This window comes from Hipposideros armiger, unplaced genomic scaffold, assembly GCF_001890085.2.
Source record: "Hipposideros armiger isolate ML-2016 unplaced genomic scaffold, ASM189008v1 scaffold_892, whole genome shotgun sequence".
Taxonomy (NCBI): domain Eukaryota; kingdom Metazoa; phylum Chordata; class Mammalia; order Chiroptera; family Hipposideridae; genus Hipposideros; species Hipposideros armiger.
The window spans coordinates 613,206-621,685 of NW_017732242.1; the positions used below are offsets into that span (position 1 = coordinate 613,206).

The 8,480-nt window shown below is 34.9% G+C and overlaps 1 pseudogene; it reads right to left on the bottom strand.

Annotated features, from left to right (window-relative positions):
• Window positions 1-1,416: 1,416 nt before the first annotated feature.
• On the bottom strand, window positions 1,417-7,904 carry LOC109375018 (ATP synthase F(0) complex subunit C1, mitochondrial pseudogene; annotated as a pseudogene).
• Between the last annotated feature and the right edge of the window lie 576 nt (window positions 7,905-8,480).

The window sequence follows — 8,480 nt, forward strand, 5'->3', positions numbered from 1 at the left end:
TACAAGTTGGTAGTTACAAAATAGTCATGAGGATGTAAAGTACCACATAGAGAACCTAGTCAATAACGTTGCAACAAATATGTATGATGCCAGGTGAGTACTAGACTGATCAGGGGTATTACTGCATACGTGGTACAAGTACCTGTATCTAGCCACCATGCTGTACACCTGAAACTAATATAAAATAATGTTAAATGTCAATGGTAACCAAAAAAAGATTTAAAAGAAAGGAGACTTTCTATATCCCCCATAGAATGACCATAGCCTTAGAAATTAAAGGTAATAATAATAATAGGTAACAAATGTTTTAAGAATAGACGTTAAATACTCTAAAAGTCACAATGATTCACAATGAGCTGGGATGCCAAAGCAGATTTATGGATAAATGTAGTTGCTCAGCACAAGGAATGTCTCTGTTCAGCCTGAACCAAGAAACCCTACCTTGAGCAGTCCATGCGAAGGAGGAAGGAAGAACAAATCACTCGCCCACCTCCTTTCCTCCTCCTGTATTCCTTTGGTTAAAATTTGCCACATGAAAATTAACTTCTCTTTATTTCTAGATTTCATGACCTTCACTAGTTCTCAAAAAGTATCTCAGCTTAGGCCACATCTCTCCGAATTTATTTAGCCACTATCATCTCTGGCCTCGATTATTACATTAGCCTGCTAATTACTATTCTGCCTCCCACTCTGAGCCCTTACAATTTGTTCTTCACAGGGTTGCTGGTGTAAACTGTCAAAAATGCAAGTTACATACTATCGATTCTCTGCTTAAAACCACACTTTATTTTGTTTTGCCCTTGCCTACAATTTTATCTCCTGCCACTCTCCTCCAAGATTTCTTTCAATCTGATTCAACTTAATAGTAATTTATTTTTATTGACTATGTTCAGAACTGTGCTTACTAAATTTGAGGATCCAATGTTTCTCATCATTTTGAAGTCTCCAAAACTATCTCTTCAAATATTGCTTATCAACCACTCTCTATTTTCTCTGTCTCTAACTCCTATGAGATAAATGCTCAATTAAGATACCTAATCTGTCCATTTTTGTGGCATTTAATTTCTATCTATTTCTTATTTTTTGTCTTTTTTGTGCTGCATTCTTGCTCATTTCTTCAACTCTCACTTCTAGTTTCCAAGTTCTCTCTTCAATCATATCAAATTTGCTATTAAACGCATCCACTCAGTTTTGACTATTTTTTATTTCTAAAAAATAATTTTGACTCTTTTCAGATCTGCTGGTATTTCTTTTAAAAGTAGGGTCTCATTCTTTTCTCATGTTTTGAGCCCTTTTTTAAGAATTGTATTTTTTTTTAAGAGAAACATTGTGTTTATTGGTAAGTCAGCACATTCCTGCACTGGACATGGGCTGTAATGGAGGCAACAGGGCTGGGTACATAGCCCCCACTGACCCTCAAATGGCGAACAGGATGAGGAAGGCGAGCGTCAAACCGAAGAGCCCCATGGCCTCAGGCAGGGCAAAGCCCAGAATAGCATAGCAGAAGAGCTGCTGTTTCAGAGACGGGTTCCTGGCATAGTCAATGATCAAGCTGCCAAACAATGTTCCAGTGCAAGCGCCTGAACCAGCCACACCCACTGTGGTGTCCCAGCAACAATAAACTTGGTCACTGTGTCAACGGGAAACAACAACATCTGGCTATCTGGAGTGGGGAGCTGCTATAGGAAGGCTCTTTGGATGGGATCTCTGGCTTATTCAGGAAGGAGGCAGGCACAGGCCTGATTCATCCCTAGTACAACAGCCAATCAAAGACAGAGGAATAAGTAGTGCCCTGGTGGTCTGCAGTTTTTCAGCTTGAACTGCCACTGCCCTGCTGCCCTTGCTCAGACCAGGACGCTTGCCCTGCTCAAGATGACGAGCTTACTTATTTTTATTCTATTTCAGCTTTTCCTACTATCTGAAATTCTTAAGTCTGCTCTCACTCTCAAGGCTTATTTTCTTATATGTTTTATAATTATAGATTCTATGCTTATTTTTAGTGTGCTTCCCCCCACCTCCCCCACACCCTGTTGAAAAGCTTGGTTGAAAACGTCCTTTTGCAGCTTCTAGGCTCCCCAGGGGAGTCGCCATTTGCGAGCACTTTTGTGTTAATTTCTTATTTTGGAAGTTAGCCAACTTCACATGTATTTTCAATTTTAACTCTAAGTCCCAGAATTCATGTGAGAGCAGAACGGTGGTTACAAATTTACAGGGGAGACTTTGCCTCTTCACTGAGAGCCCAGACCAAGACATTCATTCGTTCATTAACTAAACATTTAACAAGTTCCTGCTCTATGTCAGCACACTGTTAAGGACTAGGGATTTAGCAGTGAATTAAAGAGCCAAAGACCCTGCTCTCCTGAAAGTTGTATTTTACTGGAATGTCTTCGTGTTGGTGGGAAATTTTTTCTAGTCCCCTAGCAGGCATCTCAGGTTCAACATTTTGCCTCCATTTGGGACCATAACCTCATTTCGTATCCCATTATGGTCATTAAAATCCATACCCTTCTTTACAAACACTAATATTCTTCCCCACATCATCTTTTAGTTAGACCTTAGCACTTTACAGTATGCTCTTCATTTTTGGCACATGAAGAGTTTACTTACTTTATTTGTAAGCTCAGCTTTGCATTTAAAAATGTAATGTTGAACTCATTATTTCTCATTTTTGATGGCAGAGAGAATTACAATATCTGGTCTACAACATTGCAAGAAATCTATTTTTCCAAAGCACTAATGTTCCAGCCAAAGGTCTCCTTTCTTTTTCCAAAGACACCATACTCATTTATGCCACAAGTGAAAACTTATTTCCACTTTACTGAAATCATGTTTCCTAGGTCTTCGCTTTGCTGGTTTTTTTGTTTGTTTTTTTTTCAGGCTGTGCTCAACTATCACCTCTTTGTAGAGTCATTCCTGGACCACCTTGAACACTCTGTCTCATTCACTAATTACTTTGCTTTTTTATAATTTTGTTGCTATTATGCTTGAAATTGTTGCATTTATTTATTTACTTGTTTACCATACTTCTATCCCACTACAATGTAAGCTCCATGGGAACAGGGGTCTTTTCTGTCTTGTTTACCACTGTTGCTCTAGAGTCAGGCTGTCACCATGTTAACTCAATATATTAAGTTCAATTTGGATGGTTTAAAGATACTAACTCTCAGCCCAGATTTAGGGAAACCAGTTTGGGAAAAGTCACAAGCACTTTGAAAGCTTACCATAGAAATTTAATGTGTTACCGTTTCTATTTAGCACATTGCATTCCAAAGAATGAGAATAGTTGTCCCATAAGTAGATAATTGAATAAAAGAGAATCCAGCAAACAGAGGGTTTTTATGCTTCTTCCTGTATTAAATGGCAAAGATGCTATGGAAATGTATTACTAGTTAACATTTTTTGAGCACTTAGTGTGTGCAAAGCACTCTAAGTACTTCTGATGGATTATGGCACTTAATTCTCACAAGAATGTCATGAGATAAGTGCAATAACTCTTTTGTTTTACAGAAAGGGATACTAAGTTTGGAAGTAATTTTCCAACATTATAAATAGCTAGTGATGGAATCATAATCCATCATGCCTCCTACACACCACATTATTGAAAAACACTGACCTTTTTAAAGAAATTGTTTTATAATTGCTTTGGTCTAATTAACTTCACATAATTAGGGCACCTCCTTCACCAGTTGTGTGACATTGGCATATGGTGAATGACAAGCAAATATAGTTATTACTATAATTTTCAACAGATACAAATAAATAAGTCACATTCTCACTTATCACATATTCCTCATCTGTGAAAGAAGAGAATTACTTTTAAAATGCTAGAGCTTTACTTTAAAATCAGAGCAGGTACTGATACTAACAAAGACAAATTTTAATAGCTGATTTCTAAGCAACATTATTGACAGAGCCTAGGTCATCTTGATTAATAAATGCTAATCTGTATCTGGCTGCTAAACTATGGTACAAAAGAGTTTGGTACAAAAAAAGTCCTTAAACCAGTAATACTCCAGCCTCAATTATACATCACAGAAATCTCTTAAAGCTATTTCTTAAAGTTCATCAAAAATATTTTAAATTCAAATATGTGCTATTTTTTTATTGTTAGTTTCGGATGTACAGAACAATGCAATAGTTATCCTTTTCACCCTTCAGACAGAAGCAACCCCCCTCCCTATCTACTGCCCTCCCAACCCTGATATCATACTTATCTATTACAATTCCATTGACTCCATTCCCACACTCTACTCCACGTCCATGACTATATGTATAGATAATTATAGTTGACATACAATGTTATTTTTTTAAGTTATTTATTCAAAGTTAAAGGCAGAAAAATATTTCAAATTTTGATTGCAAGCAGTATTCAAATCTGTATTACAGGTTCACTTATTTCTTTCAAGTATTTATCCAGTTGATTAAAATTCAATGGCATAGTTCTCCTTTATGAGACAAATAGGCAATATTCCTTGTATTATGTTTAGCTTGACCTTTAATTTAGAAACCAAAGACTAGAGGTTAAATACTATATAGTAAGTGCATTAAACTATTATTGAATATGTTACTCCCCAAGCCCTGCTACTGAAATTTATTATGATTTCTCTTATGATTATAAAATAAGGCATGTTCATTATAGACATTATTAAAAATATGGGAAAAGGTACTAAACATTAAAATTATCTGTAATTTCAAAACCTAGAAAAAAATACTAGTTTTTCATAGTCTATTCTTCTGGTGATTTCTCCACTTATCTGACTCTCTATATACATCTCCATGCAAATATGAGACCATACTTTACAGACTATTTCAATTAAGACTATGTAATGAGTATATCTCTATCTCATATATTAATATGCATAATTTATATAAATAGTTATCTCAATTTATACCTAACTAGAATTTAGGAATTTTCATTTTTCTTTATTATAATAACATGACATTGAACATTCTTGCAAATGTTTGTGTGTATGCTCTTTTTTTACCTTTCTATAAGGTAGAGTGATCTTTAGAAAATTAAAATATTCCAGAAACACAGGTCTGTTAACCCAGTGATACTTTATAAATTATTTGTTTATATTTATAGTGACAGAGGAGTTTTCCTCTAAGCATTTTGCACAATTTTATATATACTAAAACTTACTTTCTATTGTTTGATGGGTCGACTTGTAAAAAGTACAGGAATGAAAGAGAGTGACAAGAAAGAGTTTGAGTGAGAGGACAGAGAAAGAAAAAAAAAGGGAAAAATTATTTAATCCCTGATTCTTTTACTCTTGCTGTTTCCTTTTCCTAGAATACTTGTCCATGCCTTGTCTACCCAAATAGACCTTATTCAGCCTCCTAAATTTACATTCAGTTGTAAGTCACCTCCCTGAGAAGTTTTTCATCGTCTCCCCATGTGTATGCAGTGGTTCTATACGTGTGCTCTCTTAGCCACCTTTTACAAATGATGTTTCTTTCCTTTACACATATTATAATATGTTTGACATCACTGTAATAGTATTTTGTAGCTCTGACTTGTCTTCTGGAAAGACTTAAAAGGTAAGGCTTGTATTCTATTCATCTTTGTATCTCTGGCAACTAAAAGAGTGCCAGCATATAAAATTTACTTGATAAATGTTTATAGAATGAATAAGTGAATGGCAAAGTCTACCATTTCCAAAAACAGGTTATATTTACTGTGCTGCCAGAGACTAGCAGAAAAGTTTAAGAGAATTTATTGCCTGGACTCCTGGATTTTTGCCTGAAGGGACAACACTGTAAGAAAATAAAAAATAAATAAAAGAAGAAGAGACAGGAAAAACAGTGAGCTCTGTACCCACAATCATAAAAACAGTCTACAATGGCTCTAATTGTCTCCATCCAGAGAGCTGATTCACAATCTGCTCAATTAAACAGACACGCTACAAACAAAATTCATCGTATGCAAATTTATAGAGGTTCTAATCTTAGGTAAAAAGTTGTTTATCTGGGTCCTTTGGACAAATTTTTGTTTCCCTTTTTTCCTTTCTCAAAGAAAACAAACACCAGCAAATATTAGCAGCCTACGTTTTCCCTATATCTGGCTTTATGTGACTGCGAAGCTTTCGAGTGTTCCCTTGATTGCAGGAAAGAATACATTGTGTGGGACTGTAGACACTAGTAGAAAAAGGCCCATTAATGCTTCCTTGTGGAAACAGATGATCTGTGGGGTTTTTTTGTAGAGGAGCTGCGTTAATAAAGCTATGTTAATATAGCTTTCCCTAATACTTTTTAATGGTTTTGTTATTTGTTTTCCAAGATGACTTAAGAGATTATGCTATTGTCCCATCAGTCACCAAAATATGTTGCCATACCTGACACAGGAGTTCTAGAAAAATGTGACTTATGATCAGTAAGATTTTGTCTCCGAATGTTGGGCAGGGGACACTGAAGATGCAGTGGTGGCAAAAGCCTCCCTTTCTCTTCTCCTTTAAATCCAACCACCACACTGTCCTAGGGAGATGGAAAGCCATACTTGGGGCGTGGTTATCACTTTGTGAGGGGTGTGTATGTCTAATCATTATGGTGTTTCGTACACCTGAAAATAATATAAAAAATAAAATGTAAAAAAGAAAACACACAGATACATACACAGTCTTAAACAATGCTATAAACAGACTAAGAAGACATGGACAGGGGGAGGCATAGTTTAAATACAGGATGACATTGATACCATGTTATTCTACCCTTTGCTTTGTACTTTAAGCATGCCTGTATTGTTTGAACTTGTTGCAAGGAATATACATATATTACATTCATAATGAGACAAAGATATAAAAATGAAATCATAAGACAAACAATAAACTGGGAGGAAAATAATTACAAATGTGAAAAAGAATTAAGATGTTTAATAATATCTTAATGTAAAGAGTTCAAGCAGGTTGATAAGAAAGACACCAAAACTCTGATAATAAAATATGGGCAAAGGTCATGAACAGACATATTTCTCAGAAAAGGAAACGCAAACGGTCATTCTGCTGTGACTGTGCTCTCTTTAATCTATCTTCTCAATGGATGGAGGAGTCATTTTTCTATAACAGAGTCATATTTACTCCCCTGCTGGAAGCACTATTTTCTTCATTTTCTAAGAAGCTATTTTAAGAAGAAGGGAGTCATAGTATCACAATCTGAGAGGATGTTAATTTGAAAGCAGTCTGTAATTGGTGATAACTGAAGATCATTTTCAAAAAAGTGGAGTGACAGATACCAGATTTCAGGGGCTTAAAGAGGTAATTCTGGGAAAACAACTGCAAAATAAAGCATAGACCATACATTCAAAAAGCTTGTCAGTGAAAGGGAGTGAAACATAAGAGTAGATTGGAGGGAAAATGGTTATTAACCTATCCATTTATCTAATAGATAATAACTGTTGATCTTGTTTTGACTTCTTACCTTCCTGTTAGCTTGTTTTTATGCTTTTTTTTAGAGGGATCATAAATTTCATTCTCACTCATGGATAATTTAAAAAGCACAGATAAGTGTAAGGAAACAGAAAAAAGACACTAACAGAAGTCTTAACCCCCAGAAACAGTAGCGATATTTTAGAGAATTCTCTTTCAGCACCTAAGATATTGTATTTCTCTATAAATTTGAGAAAATGTAAGGTCTCTTTTCATTTAGTGTTATTTCTATCCCTTTCCTTCCAAACTGGTGGTGTTTCTGTAATGCAATCCTTTAAAATTTTTCTTTTTCTCCCATGGATTTTGTTGGGGTTTGCCTCATTAGGCAAAAGCCACTCACAAATCTTTTTGAGATGAGCCCTCTCTACCTTAGGCTTCTACTAAGACTGCCTAGGAACAATACTATATGCTTCTTAAAATCCGATTGTTGGACAGAAATTTTGCCCTTAGAGTTACCTGAGGTTTTGCCAAAGGACTTGACATTTCCACACTCAACTTTAAGTTGGAGTAGCATATTTTACTGACAGTGATCTGTATTTGATGTTTGCCCAACAGGTATTTCTTAACTTTAGCATCTTTTTTTTTATCATGATGTATCATTACAAATCTGTTATCCATGTATATATATATATATATATATATATATATAATAACATATACATATATATATACTATAACATATACATATTTCCTATATATGTATGTGTATGTGTAAAATAATTAATGCTATAGCATATCCAGTTTCACATGTCATTAAATATTTTACAACATTTGAATGACTGCCTTTATACTAATATGCTGTTAATCATCTAATCATTCCTCAGGTATATACATTAGGGAAGTTATTTCCAAGTTTTGTGTTTATAAACCACATGTTAAACACCTCAGGCATGGATATTTTTTCAAATTTCAAACTTTTTTGTTAGGATCACTTCTTAAATGTAGAATAACTGCATCAAGTACATTAATACTTTCATTACTTGTTAAATATTGCAACGTTCTTTCCAAAACAGCTTGCCTTATTTTTCACCTTTGATTTCTTTCTTACTTCAGGCTTAT